A 15,000-nucleotide genomic window follows, 5' to 3' on the forward strand; every position below is an offset into this window, starting at 1 on the left:
GGCTTAAAAATATTAGCCCCAATAATTAAAAACTAGTGGGGTTTTCATTCTGTGTAATATCCTGACATGGCAGTCACTGGATGGATCTACAGACTGGGTAGAAAAAAATTCAGCCCCAGCCTCATTATCATTTGTGGCGCTGGTGTGCTTGGTTCCCTGAAAGTCCAAAATAATCCATACTATGACATTCCTTAATGGAAACTATTCTCAGTATGGAAGAGAAAAGGGCATGCTATGCTAACTAATTCACATGTTTTCAGTCAGTCACATATTACACACACAGATACACTAGAACCCAATCTTCCAAGAAGCTACACCTGATACCACCTGTTTAATCAGATGATCCTGAATAAGAAGTGTGGCTTCTGCTTAGTTGGAACGAAAACACAACGGCCCTTTCCGAATAAGATTCTACACACCTGGGCTAGAGACTTTGGTGGAAAAAAACTGTAAAAATACGTTGCAATTTTTAAATCCTGAGCTCTGAACACATTAGCGTGAGATGCAGTGCTGAAGTAAAATGCAGTCCTGTTTCAAGCAGTTGCAAGCTGTTCAGTCGACTCACCAAGAGCATAAACATGCCTCTGTTGATACACTTTCTATTTTCAAGGGAATTTGGAGAGACTGATTTTAATGTTTTTTTAATTCAAAGCATTTTATGGTGTGACGTGTCCTCGCACAAGTTTGACACCGGGCTTAAAATTGTGTTCAATTTGCATAAATTTCACCAGTTTTTCTTACTTTAATCATAAACTAATTCTAAGCATATGGTATTAACACATGTGCAGTGAAAAGCACATGTAAAATGATAGTCACTCTTCAGTCTTGCTGCACAGTACATGTAAAACCATATTGAAAGCATATTGTTCGTGTAGTTTTAGCGCATTAAATAATAGCTTATTTACATTCAGTTTTATTCGTGTTTCTCGTTCTGTTGTCATCGTTATCTTTTGCTTGCATTGGGAATTAAAAAGCCTGAATTTTGCAACAAATCGATGATTGATTTTACGGTCAGAAGGATAGTTGTATTAATTTGCTTATTTTTTAAATTTGAAAGTAGTGGTATTAATTTAATGTGGAGTACGATAAAGATTTCTTAAGAATCATATATATACTGTAGATTCTTGTGAAAACCTTCTCACTGGTAATTGTTTTTTCTATGTTGCATCCTAGATAAAATGTTTTTTTTATTCTGTTATATAGTCATTGAACCTTGAAGGTACATCCTGTGAATGTACATAAAGCTCTTCCCCTCATACAACAAGAAAACTTGTAACAGCTTTCTATTTTGATCCGTCGACCCACTATAATGACATTGTAGCCAACAGTGGCCTGGTGACACAAGCTCTAATGAGCAGGGAAGAGCACAGGCCTGATGGATGATGGGCAGTTGGAACACCACAGAGGGGAGGTACAGCTGTACAGCAGCGGAGGGAAACATTGATAGGAACAAGCATTAAAGATTCATCCAAACAGCTGTTCCTAGCGCAGAACGCTATCATGCAAAGCCATGTGCTCTGATTTTAAACCAGACGGAGTCTAGGAAGCACGACTGAAATGTTTCAAGTGTTTGGAGTATTGTGCCAGATGTGTTCTGGTCTGAAAGATCTGCCAGGATTGTAAGAGGGAACAGAACCAATGGTTTTATCGATTTATTTATTTATTTATTTTTTGTCTGTTGTAGTGTAGGATATCTGTTACACTTTACAATAATCATGCACCAATAGCTAAATAATGCTTACTTAAACATGAAGTAGTGCTAAGTTCAGGTACGTATTAATAGTAAACTAATCAATAACTACTGTCAGGCTTGTTATTGTACATTCACTAGCGGGACTCTAGGGTGTGTTCCGGCAGTGTTTCATGTTCATGTGTTATGCGCTGTTGTTTGCTTCATGTTCATGTGTCTTTGCTCCCCCCAGTCTTAATTCCATCCCATCTCTGCTCACCTGTCCTTTATGTATATTATTTTTTTCCCTCTAGTTATCCCTGCTGTGTTGCGTTTTTCAGAACGGAATCCTCGAGTCCCTGTTTTGTGTTCAGTGCCTCGAATCCTTGTATTTATTTTAAGAATTTTGAGTCTAGTTATGTTTTTGCCTAGTTTTTCCCCAGTGTTTTTCTGTCCTTGTTACCTTGTTGTTTTGTTAATAAAATCACATCTACGATCTTTGTTGTAATGTAGTCTTGAAGAAAGAAGATGAATTGAACAGTCATATTTTCAGATTGTTCACTCTTGTGAGTAAAGTAGCAGAGCAGACCCAGAGCTTGTATCTGTGCTACAATTTGATTAGTTTATTACAATTAAAATAAAGTGTGTTTTTCTACATTCTTTTTCTTTCTTATAGAGCATGTTTAATTTCCTTTACCTGTACATGTTAAATAAAATGTAACTAAAAACAGGTACTAAAATGCCCTTAGCGTATTTGTTAAGACTCACATAGTTACTGTTATCTATATGATTAACTCTGTGATTCGTACAGACCTTATCTTATCATGAGATCATATTTATTGCATGAGTATTCATGTGTTGTGATTATAACGTGTGTGATAACAGCACAGCTCTGTTTAAGACAGAAAAATGCACCAAGATACATTCATACATACATTGTAACATGGACATCCGGACAAAAGAGCTGTCAGTGAATGGAATATGTTTATGGAAATATTGCCATGAATGTAGCTGTGCACATCATTTTAGCAGATGAATATACAGAGTTAATTCTGGGCATTCTGGTAATTATTAATCAGTTGTCAGACTGTCAGACTGTCAGAATGCTTGACATGTAAATAAGGGTGTAAAAAGGAACATTCTCTGTTTTAATTAGGTGAATATGTGTGTTTGGGATCCTGTAGTTTTTGTTGTGTCTAATCAATATGCACAGACCCACCTGAAGGCAATTGGGTTGTGTGTAATTAATGGACAAAGATTTGTACCACACCAAATTGTAAATAATACTCTATTGCACATGAAGGCAATGATTTAGCAGAATTTGAAATAATGAGTGCTAATTTCTATAAATTCGAATACAACTAGTCGCATGCATAGTAAAGGCAAAGAATTATTGTTAAAATGATTAAGCTATATCAGGAAATAACAAAATGATAGATAGATAGATAGATAGATAGATAGATAGATAGATAGATAGATAGATAGATAGATAGATAGATAGATAGATAGATAGATAGATAGATAGATAGATGGATAGATAGATAGATAGACGTAACTGCACACCATCTAAACCAATGGTAGTGAGAAAACATTTGTAATAAGTCAAAAATATAAACGTTTTTTAGTTGTAAATGCTTTTTTATTGTTGTTTATGAAAATAAGTCATTTAGAACAACGTGTATTTAGAATTTAATTCTGTTCAGACACCTCAATGAGTTTTAAGATTTGATTGAATTTTTTTCAACCTCCAGTAAAGGGCTACTACAAATTAAATACCTCATCCACATCATCCACAACCCTGCTGTTGTCATTAGAATGAAGTAAATCTACTTCTGTTGACATCATTCTGTATTCTTCACTGTTAAGTATAAACGCAAACTATACAACTATTAATGCAAATATTGTTCATTTTGTTATGTCTAATAAAAAGTTTTGACTTTTGCTTAAACTTGATAAAACTTTGAGTGACCAGTTAAAATAAATCTTCCATAAATATCTCCTTCCAGTTTGTGCATTATTTTATAGTGCTTAGTTTACAGTTAATAGCTGGTCAAGTTTAATTTCTAATCATCTAACGGCTAAAAAGATGTCTTCACATTTCACAGAGATCTGCATACACTAGCACAATAGTCTTCTTTCTCCATGAGTTTTTGCTCAACACTTTTGCTCGAACATCTTAAAAAACATTCTGTTAAAAAAAAAAGTGTTATTATTTTAAGTTTGAGACAATGTTTATCATATTAAAATAAAAAGTCTTTTTTTTTGTCACAGCCATTACTGAACTCTCTAAGGAGAACAATAGATCGTGCAGATCTTTCAGAGCAAAACAACAAAAGCAGCCCTTCACTCGAGAGAACGTAAACAGTGTCTGACAAAATCTCACGAAGGATTTACCAGTGAGCAACAGCTGAGCCGATGCGCTCGCTCCCGGCGGCACCACAATGCACACAGGTCTCTTTCATATTTCTCTTGCAATAATGATTTTCAGTCAACATTAAGAATAAATATTTTGTCCTTCCTGCTCAGACCTTGATGAAAGGGAAATGCAGTTATTTGTATGAGACAGAAAGACTCTCACTTCCCCCTGAAGCTGCGCCACCGTACAAAATAGTCAGCAGTGCAGGTGAGACTGTTCCTACAGGAGATCACAGTAACAATCCTGTTTTCTCTCTTAGAAATAACAGCTGGTGATGTTTTTATAATGAAGAAGCACTATTGCGAGATGTTACTCCTCGTTTCACAGCAGCTGTTAGCCCGGGCTGTGAATGGTGCAAAGACATGTAATGGCGGCAGTGTGGTCTATTTTGTCTTTCCAAGACCCATATTAAATATAACTGTCCTGTCAGGGCACTCTTTTCTCTCTTTAGCACTCACATCTGGAGCAGTAGAAGTCAGTGCAGGGAGCATAGGGGCATGACAGTGTTATGAGAAATGAAACGATGCCCGGGCTTGTGCAGCTGTGAGTGCTGGAAGAAAAAAAAAGACAAACACACTTTGTTTTTCAGCCATGTGTCATTGGACTCCTTGTGTTTTATGCAAGGTTAACTTTGAATGTGTATGTGTGTGTGTTTGTTTAGGTGCTAATGCCTTGAAGGACAAAATACATGCTATTATGAAATCCACCATGGGTTAATTGGACATTTGTTGAGTGTAACTGTGCTTTTTCACACTGATGATACAGTATAGCTTTTGCTATAAGACTGTGTTTAATTACAGTATGCCCATGCATTCTGACTTCTTGATTGTTTAGACGTCTAGTGTCACACACGCACACACGCGCACACACACGCGCACACACACACGCGTACACACACACACACACACACACACACACACACACACACACACACACACACACACACACACACACACACACACACACACACACACACACACACAGCTTAAAGTCACTTGCATGTTTGATGTGCTCTTAATGATGCCACCCAGATAAGGATGAGCTTGTCCACCATCGCCTCTGGTTTATCGTTGTGGATACATTTTTATGCATTTCCTGAATGTATTAAAATGTATTTTTCTGAATTTATATATTTATATAAGTAATATCCTGTTAACAGAAACTCTATAAACTTGTTTTGCAGCAGAAAGCTAATTATAAGGCTTACGGAGCTGAGAACACTGAAAGAAATCAATTTCTTAAATGTTTATGGGCATCAAGAACATTTGCTGACCTTATATTATCTGTGCTGATTTAATGTAGCATGTGAGATGTTAAGAAGAATGTGGAAAAAACTGATCACAGGTTTCGCTAGCTGAAGAGTTTTGCTTGTTTCTCCTGTGTTCACTGGGGACCGAGCAGAAAGAAGCAGAGCAGAGATTAAAGCACATCAGCTGTTAGCACCTGATGTCTAATCAGAAGGTCTTGTTATTAAGATTATTCTGGAGACCCTTTAAGAGCTACTTTGTAAAATTAGGTGAGGTGATAACAGAGAGAGCTTCTTTAAGATACACACATTAGGCCTTGGCTTTACTCAAAAAGTGTAAGATAGAAGTAAAAGATAGAAGAGTGAGAAAGTGAGATAGGGGCCCAGAGGGTCTCTCAACACACTGACTCTTTGAAATGGCACCAGCTATCCTGAGAAAATAAAAGCCTATACGAGACAAAGGAATGTGACGATGAATCACATTGATGCCTTTAAATGTGAGGGAATGTGCATCTGTGGCATTCAGGATCCTTTTCCTGGGGTGAGGGATTGGGAAGAAAGAAATAGAAGAAGAGAGAGGGAGAGATTGCTTAGGCACCTTGGCCAATGTAGATATGAACAGTGTGGGTTCTGTCATCTGTGCTGTTGTGCCTCTGCATTCGACTTCTTGAAAGTTAGAGTGTTATAAACATAACGGTTTCTCATGCAATCCAAGTATTGCAAAAGTAGAGATAGTCTGTAGCAGATTAAATAAATGCAGATTAAATTACTTTGTGTAAAATAAATAAATAAATAAATAAATAAATAAATAAATAAATAAATAAATAATAAAATAAATAAAAGAAAAAATAAACACAGGTATTTCTCAACCTCACCTTGACTACACAATATACAGTCGTATGCAAAAGTTTAGGAACCCCTGACAATTTCCAAGATTTTCATTTATAAATATCAGCATATCAGCAATTGATTTTTTTGTCTATCAAATAACTGAAGGACACAGTAATATTTCAGTAGTGAAATGAGGTTTATTGGATTAACAGAAAATGTGCAATATGCATCAAAACAAAATTAGACAGGTGCAGAAATTTGGGCACCCAAACAGAAAAATCACATCAATATTTAGTAGAGCCTCCTTTAGCAGAAATAACAGTCTCTAGACGCTTCTATAGCCTGTAATGAGTGTCTGGATTATGGATGAATGTATTTTCGACCATTTCTCCCTTTCAAAACATCTCCAGTTCAGCAATTTCTAAAATAGTCAACCATCCTCTCTGGTGTGGTCAAAGTTTCTGAGATCACATCTTCTCAATTGTGGGATTTGTTCTGAACATTATCTGATGCTCTTGACCCGTGTCTGCATGAGTTTATGCATTGAGCTCCTGCTGATTAGCTAATTGCCTAAATGTGCAGATATACAGGTGTTCCCATTAAAGTGGAATTCCTATATATATTTATACAGGCTGTTGTCTGATCATTTTCTGTTTTCAACTCAATGCAGCAAACTTTCTTTTTTGTCTAGAGTAATGAGCACTGATTCAGTCCCAGCATCTACACAGCAGCATAGTGAAATAATTAGTGCTTTCCTCCAGTCCTGTGAAGCCTTTCAGCAATGCTGTTTATGTTGTAGGTCAGAATGACACGATGGCTGTCTTTCTGGGCGTGGAATCACAGTTGTGTTGATATGCTGAGAGAAACAGAGTTGGCAATGACTAAAACTCACTGAGCCCAACATTTAAAAAAAAAGAAAGAAAGAAACATTCACTGGCATGGACAAAGCTTTCGAGATTACTGTGACAGGCCCATCTGGGGAATTCAAAGACCTGACCAACGTGAGTCCCTCTTCTGATGCTCCTGAACTCTCTCTCACCTCTATCTGCAAAAGTAATTACAGCAATCCATTGGGTGGCTGTGTGTTGTATTGAATCTTGAATGTCTAATAAAGGTCATGAAAACAAACACTTCTCTCTGGGAAAGAAGAGAGATCATTTTTGTTTTCAATGGTCTAGTCCTATTCAAAGATCTATATCACATTCCCTGTCCTTCAGACAGTTACTTTTTCTTGTTAAGGAGTGCTATATGGTGTTGTTCATTTTTCTTCAGGAACAAAAATGAGACCTGCTACAGGTCTCATTTGTCTACAGTAGGTGAATGTCCTTTAATACAATGCAGTCTAACAAACAACTACTACTGTATAATATGATCATTTTTAACTGATCAGATCTTTTAAGAGTTCTGTAGGAAGATTTTATTTCAATTCATTGGCTCCACATAGAACAGAGAACAAAACAATGGTGTCTCCTGACACACTGCCTTACCATCAGCTGGACATTGACCTCCAGAAGAGAAGCACTCGACCATTGCACCATGCAAGACAGCTGGATGCCCCTGTCCCTGTATTTCTGGCAACGGATTATCCGCCCGTGCTTCAGGTCTACCAGCCACTTCAGAATCACTGTCTGGAAAAAACACACAGCAGTTTACCTCTGTGGGATAGTCTGCTTGAGTTGATTGTTCAAATCTACTGTTCTCAGGGGAAGCAATGCCAGTGTTTACATGCAAAGATTTTTACCAGTCTTAAATGAATTCACTCTGATCTCAGACTCTGTATAAACTATTTATATGCCCTCTAAACATGATACTGTGTAGCCTTCATTTATAAAAAGGCATTTTATGTCATCCAAAGGATGCAAGAGTATAGACAACATTACCATAAAACATGAGCATTAGTTCCTCAGTGGCTCAAAAGAAAAGCTGTATTGTTAGGAGTTCATAAGTCACAGCCATCCGTGGCCAGAAGCTAAGATCGTACTGTCTGGGTGGGAGGGATATTCCCTTTCCGTTGTCAATCACAGAGACACTACGCAATCACTGATGTATTTGAGCCCTTGTATGTGGAAGAGGGTTGATACTGTTTTCCTCTGAGTGTGTTAGGCTTCTCTGTGAGCAGCATTGTGAAAAGATGCAGTTGGCTTGCTTCAGATGTCAAAGGGGGGGGAGTCATGGCCTAATGGTTAGAGAGTTTGACTCCTAACCCTAAGGTTGTGGGTTGTTGTCTTGGGCCGGCCACGACTGAGGTGCCCTTGAGCAAGGCACCGAACCCCCCCAACTGGTCCCCAGGCACCGCAGCATAAATGGCTGCCCACTGCTCCGGGTGTGTGTTCATGGTGTGTGTGTTCACTGCTGTGTGTGTGCACATTGGATGGGTTAAATGCAGAGAATGAATTCTGAGTATGATCACCATAAAGTACTTAGCTGTATGTCACGTCACTTTCACATGCTAACCTTCCTCTGCTAGGTTGAGATGGCTGGTGGATGTGAAATTGCTGGTAATGAAATTAGGAAACAATTTGCAATGAAAAAAACACAAACAGAATAAAGTATGCAGGTCAGATCAGCACATTCATGTTTTTAGTCACGTGTCATTTTGTGTCTAAATTGCATTCTAAATGATTTCTGTCTCAGCACAACTTCATCCAAAAATGACTTGAGAGAAGAGTCAGAGTGAGAAAAGAAACTTTATGTGACAACATTTGATTGGATTCAATTCAGTTTTCATTTACAAACAAGATGTACAGAAATATATATATTGTAGATATAAATTATAATTCTTGAACTTAAATCTTTACTTAATTAGCAAGCTATAGGAAACCGTGGCAAGGAAATACTCCCTGAGATGACATGAGGAAGAAGCCTTGAGAAAAACGGACTCAAAAGGGAACTCGTTCACATCTGAGTGGCACTGGACAGTCTGATTAAATAATTTACATTCTATAACTGTGTACTATATGGTCAAATTTATTCTGGTTTAACATTTCATTTATCTCTTGAAGTTACTATTGAACTGTTCACAGATTCAGACTAGAGAGCAAATCTGTTCGTATGGTGATATCCACTGAAATCCCATGTAACTCCACAGTGAGCAGGTTCAATTGATGAGAACTGGTTTGAGATCAGGCAGGTCCGGAGAGCATTCAGAGAACATTCATGTTACTTAGCATTTCAGATTTGCTTAACATTAAGGAACAAGGATGTTCTGGTTGTAGTAAAATAACAATATATATTTTATTCGTCCATAAGCTTAATGTATTTAGTCCCCTTCTAATTTAATGACCAGTTAAGGCCATAGTTTGGGAATAACACAAGAATTATAAGGATTGTTTAGGTGCATGTGAACATCGCCACTGGGTCTTGAATTTTTCAGTTTGATAAAGGAAACAGATTGCACCACTAGGTTAATTTTCCAGATTTCAGTCATGCAAACGTGTATTATTAATAAATAACGTGCATGAGACTCTACAAAACCAAATAACTTATGAAGCACATGCTGAAATGTCATATATTATGATGTTGGCCGTCATTTGGGAAGTTCATCAGGGTTTAATGGCTTTTAAAAGGATTTGTGTTGTTCTTTAGTATGCACATAATGGATGATCATTGCTGCTTGTTGGATATAAATAACAGCATTATGTCTGAGATTTCAGCTACTCGGTTTAATACAAGAACGAAACAAGAACAGCTCATTAGTCTTCAGTGTTAGACAAAACAAGGAGAATTATAATAAGAGAAAAAATGTGAAAGATCTTGGTGACAGAGAAATCCATCAACATGTCCTTTATACTTCTAAAAGTTTGCATTAAAGATCTGTTTTTCACAAACACTGTCAGATCTGCCTCAAATGTGCCAAGTGTCCGCTGCTAATAGATTCTGAAGTATGTGTAATTAAGATAATGAATGCTTTGATGTAATGCACAAATCCACAGCTGAGAAAGAAACAATATGTAAAAAAAAAAAAAAAAAAAAAAACTTGTGTGGACTGATTTAATATATAAAGAACCTCTCCATGCTGTACAGTTGTCTACAGGGAAATGGAGAAAGGGTTTCATTTTTATAGAATGCAGCCTCCTCTCCATATTCATTTGACCTCCCTTTCTGTCTTTTTCCTTTCCCCAAGAGCCTGTGGTGAAGGAGTGCACTGCTGCTCTACTACAAATATGCAGCAGTGCTTGTACACACACTCATGCTGTCCTTCATGGATGATAACCTGATTGTGAATTCCAATTACATATGTATCAACAAGAGATTCATCCAATTTAATCACCTTATTTTCTCATTTTGCAACTTCCCACAAAGTCAAGCCGCTTTCTGTCTTTTTTTCCCTTCCCTCCGTCATGCAGGCTGTGCATCCCATTTCCATTTAAATTAATACGACGCAAGTCTTAATATGACGAATAATTTTGAAAACGAGACCGAAGGCCGAAGCAAATCCTTACGCTGTACTCGGCTCAATGGAATTGCACACATGACATTTTCAATGTGTGCTTCCTAATCCAGCCAGGTTAATGTGTTGGGCAAAACTGACATCTGGCTTTCTCACATGGTTGTTTCGCATAAATGTCAGCGCAGCAGTTTTTGACGTTGTCTTAGAGCATCTGTAAAGGCCCTCTCTCTGTCTTAGTACAAATTTTGTTAATGGCCAATTAGTTGAGCTTGATATGGGTACTTTCCTGCTTCTCACTTATTCATGTGACAGCAAATATCTTTCAAACAGTACCTTTAGGCAAGACACTTCAGGTTAATGGTGTCATTTCTTTACACAGTAGATATAATAATCAGTCTTTGTCAGTGGAATGCTGATGGTGACTCTTTTTTTTTTTTTTTTGCAAAATGCAAAAAAAATTGCATTTGGATTTGTAAATGAAGTGTCACAATATCCACAAAAATCCCATGTATCTCCACAGTTTGGGAATAACACAAGAATTATTAGGATTGTTTATGTGCATGTGAACATCGCCACTGGGTCTTGAATTTTTCAGTTTGATAAAGGAAACAGATTGCACCACTAAGTTAATGGTCCAGATTTCAGTCATGCAAAAGAGTATTGTTAATAAATAACGTGCATGAGACTCTACAAAACCAAATAACTTATTAAGCACACGCTGAAATGTCATATATTATGATGTTGGCCGTCATTTGGGAAGTTCATCAGGTGGTAATAATGGTTTCTAAAAGGATTTGTGTTGTTCTTTGATATGCACATAATGGATGATCATTGCTGCTTGTTGGATATAAATAACAGCATTATGTCTGAGATTTCAGCTACTCGGTTTAATACAAGAACGAAACAAGAGCAGCTCATTAGTCTTCAGTGTTAGACAAAATAAGGAGAATTATAATAATAAAAAAAAACTGAATGCACTGGCAAGAGACCAAGTTCCATTTCACAGTTTTCTGGAATGTCATTTATTCATCATTTATTTAAACATATACCTAATTATACATTCCATTTTCAGTATAAAAATCAGTTTTTAAGTATTTTAAGAAATTTCTCTATGAGATTCTAAATACGAATAAGAATGAAAATAATAATGAAAAGTAAAAGTCAACAAAAATTGCTTTGAGATGAGATATTTGTTTCTGGACTGAGGGGAAAAAAACAATTTTGAGCTATTTAATGGATATACTGTATGACATGACATGATTGTGTGGGGCGTTCAATGTCATTTCAGATAATGCATTGGCTTTGAATGCATAAAAACAGATAAATTATCATATCACTGTTGGGTTTTGACATTTTTATTATTAGAGTTTAAGAGACATGTTACAGATGCAGTTTATATTAAACCTGTCACATGTAGTGCCTTAAATGGTGCCGATATAATTTCTGTATCATAAGAAGACACTATCCATGAATATCTGCAAAGTCTAACTGTACAGATGTTACATGCGAATACATGCTGCTGTACACAGATATATTGATAGAAAAAGCTATAGAAAAAGCACTCAGGATACTTTCTCTTGTCTGATAAAGTTTTATATCTCCAGGAAGTCTTCGATAAAGCTTTCTCTATTTTATAAACCCATGCTTTATGTATTATGACTTGCTTTCTATATATCATAGGCTTTATTGTTATTTTTAACAGCCAGATTCACATGCTGCATGGATAACTACAGCAAAAAATCACTCAGTATGGATGTGGACTTTAAGTTCATTTGTGTGGGTGGTTTTTTTTTTGTTTGTTTTTTTCCTTAAAGGTGCCAAATTTAGTCTGAGGTGAAAAAAGTTTTTGAGTTCTGCCTGGATGTTGAAGAATTATTAAAGCTGTCTCATTTAAATAGGGGCGCGTTTGTGATGGGACATGCAAGTCCCAGTTTTCCATTTTCTTGACAATGCCTTTGATGAGTGCTGAAACATAGTGCCTCTCTCGGCAAACCTGCATCATCTAATACACAGTTTGCATGCACAGACAGAAACCCAGTTGATCTGAGCAATGTTAATCTGTATTTGTAATGTAGAAGCATTGCTGGAACTGTTCAGGCTTTTCTACTACTATTTTTTAACCAGTTATGCATATTAACATTATGGTTTAACCTAACAGACCATTTACATGTGCCCCTTGGGTTATACACTATGTGGAGGAAACTATTTATATGCTGTTTATAAAGCAGAATTTGAGTCTTATAGCAGAAAGGCAACATTTAGATTTTATATTAGATTTAGATAAGTCTGTTATTGTTTTGTAGGTATATGTTTTGTATATGCTTGTTATCAACAAAAGCGAGTTAACAATAAATAAAAGAACATTCAATTCGTCCAGAAGACTCAATCTGATATTTTTGGATGGAAAAAATCCCTAAGTTGTAGCATTGCATTTTAAAAGTCTTGCTGCCAAGCCTGGTCAATCAGAGAATGTGTTAAAGAGATTGGTGAAAAGGGGAAAGGAACATGAGAGAACAGGTCGCTTACAGCCCAATCAGCAGAATGCAATCAAGTGGATCACTGCATCCAGCGTAACAAATGTGTTAGCTGCCCATAGAGAGCTATGGTAAATTACTCTGGGAATAAAAGGTTGCTTTTCTATCACAGAATTCGAGCTATCAAAGCTTAAGTACTATAGGGAAGCTGTAAAGGCTGCACTACATTGTATAGAATCACTGCTGTTGAGTCTTTCATTCCAGCTGGAAGAATGATATCATTATTGCTCCGATACAAAGTGCCGGTTTTCTCTGATACTATAGGTATTTTTAAAAAATGTTTTAAGTATTATCAAATGATATTTCTAATGCAGCATTTTATTTTGTAAAAAGTCAGACAGGACCTCACCGAGCACTAAGCACAAATCTGACAATGTTCATGATAGGATCATATTTGTCTGGAGGAGCCTGATTATTATCAATAAGTCCAATTATTAAAACCAATCTTCTCAAAATACCAAAATAGCTTTAAATACTGTATATATATATATATATATATATATATATATATATATATATATATATATATCTTTAAAATGGAATACTGGAAAATCTAGTACATATCCATATAGAAATCATTCTACAGAAACACAGAGCTAACTACATGGCCTGACAATTGACAATTGAGGTACAGACATTGAAATTTTGCAAAATCACCGGTTAGCACTGCCGTGTTGCATTCTAGTTTGGGTACAAGTTCATTTTCATGCTCTTGTAATCTGTTCTATTTTTCAAGGTCATGATTGATCTTCTGTCAAGCCATGGGTAGAATGCTGTGAAGGCAGGTTTGACATTTAAAATCCTGAAGTATGAATTTTGTTTAAAAATGTATGAATGTTACTATCTCACTAGACCCTCCCAGCTCAGATAGAAGATGAATCAGTGTTTTTCTTAATGACTTTAAATTCTTAATGGGAGGTCACTACATGTCAACTCTCTCCAGCATAAATAGGCTATTTCACTAACTAGAATAAATAAATAAAACACATTTCTCTTGTATGCCCTTCTAGTGACAGTTTAGGATAAGCTTCTCTCTCACATGATGATCTCAATAATTACTGGACTAAAAGAGCCACCAACTCTACACCCTACATAAAAATGTTTTAACATGTGAAATTGTATTTCAGTGTAGTGAATGAGATTAACTACAAAGCTCTCGGGATTTAATCCCCTGCACTTGACATGGCTTTCTTTAAAACAAAACGGATGTGGGCGAGATTGAGATTTAAAGAGAATCTCTTTCAACCGTTTAGGTGGTGTGTGTTTGATGTATTGCGATCACAGAGTAGAAATCTGGCAACTAACAAACTATTAAATATAGCTCATGTACTGTATTAATTATAGATGTATATTGCATATAGTCCACATTCATCTTTTGCTTTTTTGTACCCCTTGAGTATTGTGGATTTTGGACTTTTGGCATTATAAATGAATTGTGTTAATTCCATTAAGCTGTTGACATAAAATCTAGTGACAGAGACAGAAAATATGCTTCCCGCTGAGGTCTAAGTTTAGCCAGCTGATCATTAAGGAGCTGATTTGAGTGGATAATAGAAGTTTTTATCATCACCAAAGTTACAAGTTGTTGTTTTTTGGTGCTTGACTTATGATCCTGAAACTAAATCCTGGGATTTTATTTGAACAAACAGAACAATATTAAGAAGAAACCACGCAATATTAAGATCATTCCACAACACTTCTATTATGTCAAGTGTAAATTATTGATGTGAGAAAATGATTACTTGGCAATTTTAAAACTTTTTAGGGTAAACTAACTTTGGGGCTTTAAAGAGGATACATACACAATACACAAACTGTGCACATTGATATCTATGGACTTAATTGCAGCTTGGACATGCGGAGTTTGACTGTTAGTTATAACCATAATTTCCTCCATAAACATAATCACGAGAC

General features: G+C 36.3%; 1 protein-coding gene across 3 annotated transcripts in view; it reads left to right on the forward strand.

Annotated features, from left to right (window-relative positions):
* The window catches only part of mgat4c (mgat4 family member C), a 121,791-nt gene that overhangs the window by 60,108 nt on the left and 46,683 nt on the right, over window positions 1–15,000 (forward strand). The window lies entirely within an intron of this gene.

Source organism: Tachysurus fulvidraco, chromosome 13 (assembly GCF_022655615.1).
Source record: "Tachysurus fulvidraco isolate hzauxx_2018 chromosome 13, HZAU_PFXX_2.0, whole genome shotgun sequence".
In the NCBI taxonomy this organism is placed as follows: domain Eukaryota; kingdom Metazoa; phylum Chordata; class Actinopteri; order Siluriformes; family Bagridae; genus Tachysurus; species Tachysurus fulvidraco.